The sequence below is a fragment of the Apodemus sylvaticus genome, chromosome X (assembly GCF_947179515.1).
Source record: "Apodemus sylvaticus chromosome X, mApoSyl1.1, whole genome shotgun sequence".
NCBI classification, from domain to species: domain Eukaryota; kingdom Metazoa; phylum Chordata; class Mammalia; order Rodentia; family Muridae; genus Apodemus; species Apodemus sylvaticus.
Genome location: NC_067495.1, coordinates 97228077 through 97241069, shown reverse-complemented (window position 1 = coordinate 97241069; position 12993 = coordinate 97228077).

The window sequence follows — 12993 nt, the reverse complement described above, 5'->3', positions numbered from 1 at the left end:
CCTGAGCTCTTGTGTCTTCAGGGTTCCGGACATGTTCCTCTGAGCAGCAGGGGTGGTCCTACCTATGCTCTCAGCACTCTCCACACTTCTGGGACCTCAGCTATCCCCCTGAGCCACCTGGATATGGCATTCTGTGGCAGAGGATGGTCCCCAGATGGAGACAGAAACTGGAAGGCTCCCACCTGAGTGTTCTGGATGGGTTCGTCTGAGCAGCAGGTGTGGTCCTACCTGTGCCCTCAGGCCTCTCTGCCCTCTTCAGAGGTTAGCTACCTACCTGCACCACCTGGATATGGGCTCTCTTGCACTTACACTTCTGGCTTCAATCACCACACAGATTGATACAAAGAACAAATAAAATTTGCACATTGATCATTCATTTTCTTCATTATGTTGTACTCTCTTCCAATTGTTCCCCTTTTCCTCAATAGGCATACCTCCCTTTCATGAAATTTAGTTTTATTTACAAGTGTGTGCCATGTTAGCACAGAAGTTTTCCTTTAGATTTTGTCTTTCTAGCCCCTTATAATCCTACAGATTAATTTATCTACACATAGAAATTCAAGTGTGACAGCTGTTTATTTCAAAAAATACTGTGCCAAATTCTCTGGACTATGTGACTTCTTTAAATAAATTGACTGTCCTTTGTGCGTGAGTGTGTGTGTTTGTGTGTGTGTTTGTGTGAGACTGTGTGTGTATGTGAGTGTATGTGAGTGTGTGTGAGTGTGTGTGTATGTTTGTGTGAGTGTGTGAGTGTACTGGCTAGTTTTGTGTGTCAACTTGACACAGGCTGGAGTTATCACAGAGAAGGGAGCTTCAGTTGGTGAAGTGCCTCCATGAGATCCAGCTGTGGGGCATTTTCTCAATTAGTGATCAAGTGGTGAGGGCCCCTTGTGGGTGGTTCCACCTTTGGGCTGGTGTTCTTGGGTTCTATAAGAGAGCAGGCTGAGCAAGCCAGAGGAAGCAAGCCAGTAAGGAACATCCCTCCATGGTCTCTGCATCAGCTCCTGCTTCCCTACCTGCTTGAGTTCCAGTCCTGACTTCCTTTAGTGATAACTGCAATGTGGAAGTGTAAGCTGAATAAACCCTTTCCTCCCCAACTTGCTTCTTGTTCATGATATTTGTGCAGGAATAGAAACCCTGAGTGTGTGTGTGTGTGTGTGTGTGTGTGTGCGTGTGTGTCTTTGTGTTTCTTCTACCAGCAACAGGGTGCTTCTTTCAACTTGATTTCAAGATAATTTTCTTTGTTTCCATTTTCTGGAGATTGACTAAATTATCCCTACCTTTTCATAGATTTCTTTGGTTCATACTGTGTCCAATTTACTCTAAAATTTTAGACTTTACTCTTTTTTCCGTTGTTTGTCCTTCTGCAAGTACATATACCTTCTGCTTTTATGTCACATAGTTTATTGTCCTCTCTATTCTCATTGTCCTCAAAGACTATTTTCTTGTGCTCATGGTAAAACACACATACACACACACACACACACACACACACACACACACTGACACTCTCAATGTACATATAGTTCTTGATTCAATAAATGAGAGAAGACATGGGGGAGTTTACCTTACCGACTGCGATTTCCTTCACTGGACTTCTTGACAGGATAGGCCTTGTGTTACATTTATTTGTGGAAAAGATGATTATTCTTCGAATATCTTCCAAATTTGTCTCTTTTAGAGTTTCTGTTGCTGTGATATAAAACACGGTGCTCAAAAGCAAGTTGGAAAGGAAAGGTTTACCTTGGCTTGCATTTCCACATCACTGTTCATCACCCAAGAAGGGGAGGGCAGGAAATCAAACACAGCAGGATACTAGAGACAGGAGCTGATACAGAAGCCATAGAGGGGTGCAGCTTACTGGCTGACTCATTGCCTTGCTCAGCCTGCTTCTCATATAACCAAGGACAAACTTTCATCAATCGCTCAATAAGAAACTGCTCTACAGGGCAGCCTATGGAATGTTCTTGGTAAGGCTTGTTCTAAGGTGAGGCTCTACCCTCTCTGATGTCTCTAGCTTGTATGAAGGTGACGCAAATCCATTCTGCACACTTGCGTTAGCATTATCTCTTCCTTTAGTGTGTATCCTTCTGTGGTTTGGTGCTATTATACATATACTCCTAGATGGCCTGCAACTCACTATGTAGAGCAGGCTGACTTTGAACATTTTGTGATCTTCCAGCATCTGCCTCCTTTTTTTTTCAGCCTCTGCCTCTTTATTGTTGAGGTCATAGTCACACACTATGCAACTCTTGTTGGGCTATATTTTCCTAGCACATTCATTTCCACTTGACATTTAAATATTCTCTTATTTTGCACAGTGAACAATTGGCTTTTTGTTTAATCTCAAGAATAACCTACCATTTTGCAAAGAAAAACACAACAAGTAGACAGGCTATAAGCTTTGTTAGCTGTTGGGAAAGAAGAAGAGAGGGAAAAGAGGAACAGAGAAAGTCATCCCTTTGGAGTTAGGGTCCAAGACAGCAAGCAGGTGCACCAAGCAAGTCAGTAAGTCGCTGTGCTAGAGGTAGAGGAGAAGGAGGCTGAAGCCCTTCATAAAAGGAAGAATTTCCAGAGTGTCAGGACAGGAAGGCTCCGGTTATCACTGGTATCTGAAAAGGAAGAAGAAAGAGTCACTTTTCAGTTAGAATTTTAAAGTTGATTATGGAGCTGAGAAGATAACATTTTTAACTTGCAGGAGGCTTAGCAAGTACAAGCTCTTCTTTTGAGGCACACTTCATGATCTGAGTTCAGTTCTAACAAATCAGGGGAAAGGCCCCTTGAGGTCCTCACAGTCTGTAATCTCAGGATTCCTACTGCAAGATGGGATACATGGGCACAAGAATTAGCTAAAATCTGGCGTGTCAAGTAGCCTGGATACATGGAACAAATAATATAATACATAAAGTACAATACATGCAGTATACTACAGCAGCAGAAAGAAGAGAAACCGTGGTTCTAAAGAACGTTGTAGGAGACAACTGAATCTAAAAAATATTGTCCACTGGCCTTCACACTTTTAATATGCCATTTTTATGTTTTCACTCACACAAGAACACACACACACCCAGGCACATGCACACACACACACACACACATGAACACACACGTGCAAACAAAAATTTATTACAGTTATGACTGTATGTCTTTACATTTACATAATGAATCTCTGGTGGAGATGTGCATGTGTGTGCATGTGTGTATGTGTGTGTGTGTGTGTGTGTGTGTGTGTGTGTGCATGTGTGTGTGTGTGTGTGTAGGGAGGATCTGTGAGAGGCACATAGAAGAATCAAGTGCACAACATCCCCTTGTCTGAATGCAGTCAGAATTCGCCATCCCTGTACTTCATGTGCTTCCTCTTCTCCTTCCCTCTCTCTCCCATGGGCTTGCCTTCTCCTTTCTCTGCCTCCTAGTGTAACATGAGAGAATCCTGTGGACTCCCCATGCACACCAGCTCCAGACAAGAACAAGTGTCACGTGGAGTCCTGTCAGCACATTGACAGAGCAAGAGTGACAAGATCACAAGGGACATGATAGGTAAGTCAGGTCCTTTGTCTTCCCTTCCTTCTGACCAGAGGCAGTTGTTCTGTGGAGTTGTGGTCCCATGTGAGAAAGCACCCTGTGGTACCACACACATTAAACTGTAGAATAGCCTAAAGGGGGAGTGCTTTTTTCACCATTCAGTGCAGGTATGTGTGGCCCACAAGTCACTGTCAGGGCATCCCAGGGAAGGCAGCCCTTTGGTCTAAAGGAAGGGTTCAGGCCTAATATCAGTTTACTTATGGTCGTATGTGCTTTTGACTGTTTGAAAATTTATATTGGGGAAGGGGAAAAATACTTGTTCTCTGATTGAGAAAAGAATAAGAGAATGGAGTGGGTCAGTCAGTAAAGTGATAACATTGTGAGCAGGTTCCATCCCCAGGAGGAATAAAATGGGTGTGGCAGCACATGCTTGCCTGTGAATGTAGAGACCCAGATTCCCAGGGCTTGCTGAGCAGTCAGCCTAGCCTAGCTGGGGTGTCCCAGGCCAGTGACATACCTTGTCTAAGGAAAATGGCACCTGACTTGCAAAACTGGAGGCTCTCTTCTGCCTCCTGCTGCATGCATGTACACACACACACACACACACACACACATTTGATAGAGGATGTACGTGTATATATTTTCTATACACAGTGACAATATTGTTTGAGTTTCATGGAGCAAATGAATGAGATGCACAAATGGATTTTCCTCTGTGTGCTCTGTGTGTGCCTGCAGCTGTGTGTTCCTGTTTAGACTCATCCTAGCTTCTATAGCTCCATCATGTCTATTCTTTATCTTCACCTCAGAGCAGGATCGGGTCCCAATCTCTGGGGTGTATTAGATATGCCTAAGGTATGAATTGTTATATGCCATGAAAATATACGGAGGAGGAAGATGCTGCAAACTCCAGAGGCAAGGTCCAATCTAGTCCACTTCACAGTCTAGGTTCTCTCCCTGCCAGCCATAGTCTCACTGAAGCAGTTTTCATTATAGTCACAGGGTGGCAGCTAACCAATAGTCTTTTTTTTAATATTGATATATTTTTTATTTACATTTCAAATGACTTCCCCTTTTCTGGGTCCCCACTCCCCGTAAGTCCCATAAGCCCTCTTCCGTCCCCTGTTCTTCCATCCACCCCTTCCTACTTCCCTGTTCTGGAATTCCCCTATATTCTTGCACTGAGTCTTTCCAGAACCAGGGGCCACTCTTCCATTCTTTTTGGACATCATTTAATTTGTGGATTATGTCCTGGATATTCAAAGTTTCTAGGCTAATATCCACGTATCAGTGAGTGCATACCATGATTGATCTTTTGAGACTGGGTTACCTCACTTAGTATGATGTTCTCCAGCTCCATCCATTTGTCTAAGAATTTCATGAATTCATTGTTTCCAATGGCTGAATAGTACTCCATTGTGTAAATATACCACATTTTTTGTATCCATTCCTACATTGAGGGATACCTGGGTTCTTTCCAGCTTCTGGCTACTACAAATAGGGCTGTTATGAACATAGTGGAGCATGTGTCCTTATTGCATGCTGAAGAATCCTCTGGATATATGCCCAGGAGTGGTATAACAGGGTCCTCAGGAAGTGACATGCCCAGATTTCTGAGGAACCGCCAGACTGATTTCCAAAGTGGTTGTACCGATTTGCAACCCCACCAGCAGTGGAGGAGTGTTCCTATTTTCCACATCCTTGCCAACACCTGCTGTCTCCTGAATTTTTAATCTTACCCATTCTGACTGGTGTAAGGTGAAATCTCAGGGTTGTTTTGATTTGCATTTCCTTAATGACTAATGAAATTGAGCATTTTTTAAGATGCTTCTCAGCCATCCCATGTTCTTCAGGTGAAAATTCTTTGTTTAGCTCTGTACCCCATTTTTTTTTTTTAGCTTATAAAAATTTGTTATGTGCCCAGTTGTCGAAATTCTATACAAGAATAACTTTACTTACAGGATGATACCAGGGATAGTATAAACATTTTTTTTTAATTTTTTTTATTCGGTATATTTTTTATTTACATTTCAAATGATTTCCCCTTTCCTAGCCCCCCCACTCCCAAACAGTCCCGTAAGCCCCCTTCTCTCCCCCTGTCCTCCCACCCACCCCTTCCCACTTCCCCGTTCTGGTTTTGCTGAATACTGCTTCATTGAGTCTTTCCAGAACCAGGGGCCATTCTTCCTTTCTTCTTGTACCTCATTTGATGTGTAGATTATGTTTTGGGTAATCCAGGTTTCTAGGTTAATACCCACTTATTAGTGAGTGCATACCATGATTCATCTTTTGAGTCTGGGTTACCTCACTTAGTATGATGTTCTCTAGGTCCATCCATTTGCCTAAGAATTTCATGAATTCATTGTTTCTAATGGCTGAATAGTACTCCATTGTGTAGATATACCACATTTTTTTGCATCCACTCTTCTGTTGAGGGATACCTGGGTTCTTTCCAGCATCTGGCAATTATAAATAGGGCTGCTATGAACATAGTAGAGCATGTATCCTTATTACATGGTGGGGAATCCTCTGGGTATATGCCGAGGAGTGGTATAGCAGGATCTTCTGGAAGTGAGGTACCCAGTTTTTGGAGGAACCGCCAGACTGATTTCCAGAGTGGTTGTACCAATTTGCAACCCCACCAGGAGTGGAGGAGTGTTCCTCTTTCTCCACATTCTTGCCAACACCTGCTGTCTGCTGAATTTTTAATCTTAGCCATTCTGACTGGTGTAAGGTGAAATCTCAGGGTTGTTTTGATTTGCATTTCCCTAATAACTAATGAAGTTGAGCATTTTTAAAGATGCTTTTCAGCCATCCGAAGGTCTTCAGGTGAAAATTCTTTGTTTAGCTCTGTACCCCATTTTTTAATAGGGTTATTTGGTCTTCTGGGGTCTACCTTCTTGAGTTCTTTGTATATATTGGATATTAGCCCTCTATCTGATGTAGGGTTGGTGAAGATCTTTTCCCAATTCGTTCATTGCCGATTTGTCCTTTTGATGGTGTCCTTTGCCTTACAGAACCTTTGTCATCTTATGAGGTCCCATTTGTCAATTCTTGATCTTAGAGCATACACTATTGGTGTTCTGTTCAGAAACTTTCCCCCTGTACCGATGTCCTGAAGGGTCTTCCTCAGTTTCTTTTCTATTAGCTTCAGAGTGCCTGGCTTTATGTGTAGGTCCTTGATCCATTTGGAGTTGAGCTTAGTACAAGGAGACAAGGATGGATCAATTCGCATTCTTCTGCATGCTGACCTCCAGTTGAACCAGCACCATTTGTTGAAACGTCTACCTTTTTTCCATTGGATGTTTTCAGCCCCTTTGTCGAGGATCAAGTGGCCATAGGTGTGTGGGTTCATTTCTGGATCTTCAATCCTGTTCCATTGATCCTCCTGCCTGTAACTGTACCAATACCATGCAATTTTTAACACTATTGCTCGGTAGCATTGCTTGAGGTCAGGGATACTGATTCTCCTAGAATTTCTTTTGTTATTGAGAATAGTTTTAGCTATCCTGTTTTTATTTTTTTTTTTTTGTTATTACAGATGAATTTCAGAATTGCTCTTTCTAACTCTATGAAGAATTGAGTTGGGATTTTGATGGGTATTGCATTGAATCTGTATATTGCTTTTGGCAAAATGGCCATTTTAACTATATTAATCCCTCTGATCCATAAGCATGGGAGGTTTTTCCATTTTTTAAGGTCTTCTTCCATTTCCTTCTTCAGAGTCTTGAAGTTCTTGTCATACAGATCTTTCACATGTTTGGTAAGAGTCACGCCAAGGTACTTTATACTGTTTGTGGCTATTGTGAAGGGTGTCGTTTCCCTAATTTCTTTGTCAGCCTGCTTATCATTTGAGTATAGGAAGGCTACTGATTTGCTTGAGTGGGGAAGGGGATTATAATGGAACAAACAAAAAGCAGGGGTTTGCAAGCCTTGGCACTACATGAGATGGTAAAGGGATGTTGTCCTTTAAGCTGATTGGTTTACAGCACCCGGTTAAACCATAAGGAGGGCACATACATCAAAAAGAGCACCACGACCTGGGAACAACTTATGTTTTCTTAGCCCATTCTGTTGTTATCAGCTAGCAGCAGGCGATTTGTCTGTTTTGCAACTACCTGGGACATTTCATGATTTTTCTCAGACCTCAAGAGTGGGAACCACGCCTCTCTAAGCCATGTTACCTCACCAGATATATCACCCTTGTGCATATACCCTAAAGACACACCACCATACCACAAGGATACATGATCCCCCATGTTCATAGCAGCCTTATTTGTAATAGCCAGAAACCACCCAGATGTCCCTCAGCAGAATAATGGATACTGAAAATGTGCTTCACTTGCTCAAGGGAATACTACTCAGCTATAAAAACAAGGACATCATGATTTATCAGGTAAATGGGTGGAACTAGATAAGTGAATATTACCCAAAATGTACTGAATACCTAGACTACAACCCAGAGAAAATCACAACATGCAGAAATGCCAAATAAGGAGGCTTCAATCCTGCTTAGAAGGGGGGTGGTGGATAATCAGAGTAGGCAGAGGGAGGGAGGGACCTGTGTAGAAGAGAGGGAGAGGGCAAAGGAGGAACAGGGTCTGATATGGAGGGGACAGGAGAGAGTATCACAGAGGGTCAGGAGAATGAATGGAAATATGCATCCTCTGTGAATGGGAAGTAGGGAGACCATCTATATAGCACAAGAGACTTAGGAGGTATGAGACTCTCAGGACTCATTGAAGGTGACCTTAGCTAAAACTCCCAACATGGATAATAGGGAACTCAAAGAATCCACCTCCTTTACATAGACAGTGTTAATAAACCACAGTCAAGACTCTAATCCAGAATTGTTCCTGTCTAAAAGAACTGCAGAAACAAAACTGGGGAAGAGACTGGGGGAAATGCTGCCAATGACCAGCCCAAAAATGGGACCCATTTCATGGGGGTGACCAAGGTCTGTCACTATTACTGATGCTATGTTGTGCCCACAGACAAAACCCTGACAAGTCTTTCCTGAGAGAGGCCCTACCAGTAGTTGACATACAGAGAGGTAGATACTTATACCTGACCATTGGATTCAACCTGAGGTTGAATTTGGTCAAGGACTGAATAACCTGAAAAAGAGAATGACCACATCGGAATAGCAGAAGACTCAACTAACCTAGACTCCCAGGGAGATCCCAGAGACTGAGACACCAAACAGGAGCATACAGGCCCAATCTGAGGCCCCTGGCACATATCCAGCAGAGGACTCTCTAATTTGGCCTCAGTGAGAGAAAATGATTTTAATCCTTACTAGACTTGAGGGCCCAGGAAGGAGGAGGCATGGGGTGAGCACCTTCTTGTAGGCAAGAGGGAGGAGGAAAGGGAGGGGTATAGAAGGCAGAAATGGTTAGGAATATAAATAAACAAAAATTACCTTAAAAAAAAAGAAAAAAGAAAAAAATGAGTGATCATGTGTCCCGCGCTTTCGTCTCGCCAGCAAGAACGACGCGGCACACTCAGGATCCTTCTGCAGCCAAGCTTTATTGAAGCTTTTCGTGGAGGGAGACGCCGCACCCAACATGGACGCGGTTTATATACCCTTTGGCGTGACGTGTACACACCTGATTGGCTGTTTACTCATGACCTCATTCGAGTGCCCCGGGACGGGCAGAGATTTGGCGCGAAAATACTCTTGCACATGCACAGATAGCTTGGTTACTAAGAAAGCGAAGCTGGCACAGTGGAAGCCGGCGCCATCTTGTAATGGCGAATACACGCGGCTTTCCACAATCATGGACAGCAACCTTGGAGAACAAAGAGCCTTTGATGCCTGGTTAGATGTAAAGAATCTGACTATGGTCCAATGCAGGAACTGCATTCTCCAGAAGCAGAATAAGAGGGTGTTTGCAACTATGATGCCTGTCACAGTCCTCTGGCCATCACCTAGGTTAGCATACCACTTGTTAGCCTTCTGAGATGTCTTTCCTCTTGTGGCCATTTACCATCCAACTGGATAGATTCATACCATCAACATAACTCTGCACCCTGGATGTCAGGGATTCAAACTGTCAAATACCAGTTGATACTAATGCATAGCCAGGGGGAACCCAGTAGTGAAAGACAAAGGCTTCACTAGAGTTCTTCTAAGCAAGTGGGAAGAACAAAAGACTGTTTCCTCCAGGAGCAGGATCAAGGCACTTCTGTATGCTGTCCCCATGACACTGACTGATCTTCAAGGTTTATCCTCCCTCAGTTCCTCTATAAATGCACATTTAGGCTGAAGAAATCATTTAAACCTGCATTGGAGCAGCCATGGAGCCTCGGTCTCAGAGAGACCTTCCTCCTAGGGAGGCACACGAGGGTGAAGGAAACCCAAGTGTCAGTGTACCCAACCTTGCAATGCCATGGTCCCAACCTCTGCCCACCTTGTCCTGATCTTACTAACCCTGCAGAAATACATTATAATTAATTTGACATGACACTGTCAATTTATTGTAGGTATGCCATGTCGCAAAGAACACAACATTTCTTGTTCTTAGTATTATTTTCTTTTCATTAAAAATAGATTGTTTTGTCCTAGAAGAAATAACAGAAAAATTCCATAAAATAATAAACTAGAAGCCATAAATCGTACACAAAGACATGATGCACATCCTTACACGTCCTTTAAAGGCAGCTTCAGTCATTTTATTTTGATATAGGCTAAAATCACAGTACTTGTTGGCCTCTTGATATAGCTTAGCGGTAAAGCACCATTCCTTGAACACATGGGGTCCTGAGTTCGACTCCTGGTATCTCTGAGCTTTTTCTTTTTCTCTTCAGGGTCTCATTCTACACAGTGTGTCACATCCTAGAACACATTTCCATAGAGACCTCCAGAGTCTCCTCAGTATAGTAAAAGAGCTCATCTAGGACGGTGAAAACAATGTAGCTCTCTAATCTTGATGTGAAAACAATGTTGCTCTTTAACCTTGATGATGTTTCCATGGAGACCTCCATCTTCTGGTGAGCACAGTCTGGCCATGCCTCTAGGAATGTTTCCTTCACAAGTTGAGTGAATCTCTGCTTTCTAGCTGGTGTAGTTTCCCTTATGGGTATGATTTCTCAGGTGATAAAGGACAAGAGTGAATGAATTCTGCTTTGAGAGAAAGGAAGGGAGGGCAGTGGAGAGCCTTCCTAGTTACTGAGCAGAGGGGAGGTGCTCTCCCCAACTCCCCCATTGGGAACCCCAGGCTCAGTCCAATGGTTGGGTGTGAGCTTTTGCCTCTGTATTGGTCAAGCTCTGGCAACTTAACCACTACTGAGGGTGTTTGCAGCCCCAAGGATGGAGCAACAGTGTCAACTGTCCAGACCCCCTGGAGCTCTTGGGGACTGAGCCACCAACCAAAGAGTACACATGGAGTGACCCATGGCCCTGGGCACATATGTGGCAGAGGATGGCCTTGTTTGGTCATCAGTGAGAGGAGCGGCCCTTGAGCCTGAGGGTGTTTGATGCCCCAGTGTAGGGGAATGCCAGTGAGGAAGGACAGGAGTGGGTGGGTGAGTGGGTGAGCACCCTCACAGAGGTAGGGGACGGTGGGATAGGGGATTTCCCAAGGGGTAACCTGGAGAGGGGATAGCATTTGAAATGTTGATAAAGAAAATATCCGATCCAAAATTAAATGAATAAATAAAAACCAATAGAAATTAGGATCTGCATATGTATTATATGGAAAATTATTTTTATAATTTTTAATAAATTGATTTTATTTTATTTTAGAAATTTATAAAAAATTTCCTATAAAATGTCTAATAGAATGTATAAAAGAAAATCTCAGTCACTAGGATCTATGTGAAGATTTCATACCCAAGACATCAAATTAAAACCAAAATTGGAGGACTGTAGATAACCAAAAATTTCCATAGGTTAAAAAAAATGAGATGATTTAAGACCATGTCTAGGGGAATAGTTTAAAAAGTTCATATCCTATAGTAACCATGACAACGACAATTGCCCCTCCCCTCTGCTCAGTAACTAGGAAGGCTCTCCACTGCCCTCCCTTCCTTTCTCTTAAAGCAGAATTCATTCACCCTTGTCCTTTATCACCTGAGTAATCATACCCATAAGGGAAACTACACCAGCTAGAAAGCAGAGCTTCGCTCAACTTGTGAAGGAAACATTCCTAGAGGCATGGCCAGGCTGTGCTCACCAGAAGATGGAAGTCTCCATGGAAACATCATCAAGGTTAAAGAGCAACATTGTTTTCACATCATGGTTATAGAGCAACATTGTTTTCACGGTCCTAGATGAGCTCTTTTACTATACTGAGGAGACTCTGGAGGTCTCTATGGAAATGTGTTCTAAGTTGTGACACACTGTGTAGAATGAGACACTGAAGAGAAAAAGAAAAACCTCAGAGATACCGGGAGTCGAACCCGGGACCCCATGTGTTCAAGACTGGGGCTCTACCGCTAAGCTATACCAAGAGGCCAGCAAGTGGAGTGATTACAGCCAATATCAACATAAAATGACTGAAGCTGCCTTTAAAGCACATGTAAGGATGTGCATCATGTCTTTGTGTACGATTTATGGCTTCTAGTTTATTATTTTATGTAATTTTTCTGTTATTTCTTCTAGGAAAAATGAATCTATTTTTTTTTCAGACAAGGTGGTACAAGCCTTTTTTTTTATTCGATATATTTTTTTATTTACATTTCAAATGATTTCCCCTTTTCTAGCCCCCGACTCCCAGAAAGTACCATAAACCCCCTTCTCTCCCCCTGTCCTCCCACCCACCCATTCCCACTTCCCATTTATTGTGGCATACACACAATAAATTGAGGGTGTTGGGTCAGATTTATCATAATGTGTTTCTGCAGGGTTAGTAAGATCAGGACAAGGTGGGCAGAGGTTGGGACCATGGCATTGCAAGGTTGGGTACACTGACACTTGGGTTTCCTTCACCCTCGTGTGCCTCCCTAGGAGGAAGGCTACCAGGAGCTCTCTAAGACCGAGGCTCCACAGCTGCTCCAATGCAGGTTTAAATGATTTCTTCAGCCTAAATGTGCATTTATAGAGCAACTGAAGGAGGATAAACCTTGAAGATCAGTCAGTGTCATGGGGACAGCATACAGAAGTGCCTTGATCCTGCTCCTGGAGGAAACAGTCTTTTGTCCTTCCCACTAGCTTAGAAGAACTCTAGTGAAGCCTTTGTCTTTCACTACTGGGATCCCTGGCTGTGCGTTAGTATCAGCTGGTATTTGACAGTTTCAATCCCTGACATCCAGGGTGCAGAGTTATGTTGATGGTATGAAATCTATCTGGTTGGATGGTAAATGGCCACAAGAGGAAGGACATCTCAGAAGATTAACAAGAGGTACACTAGCCAAGGTGATATTACTTATAGGTGTATATTACTTATTAAATTTATGATTTGAATTTACATTTGAAATTTTAGTGAACTTGTAAAAAAAGAAGTGGATTTTTGTAAAATCCATGTGATC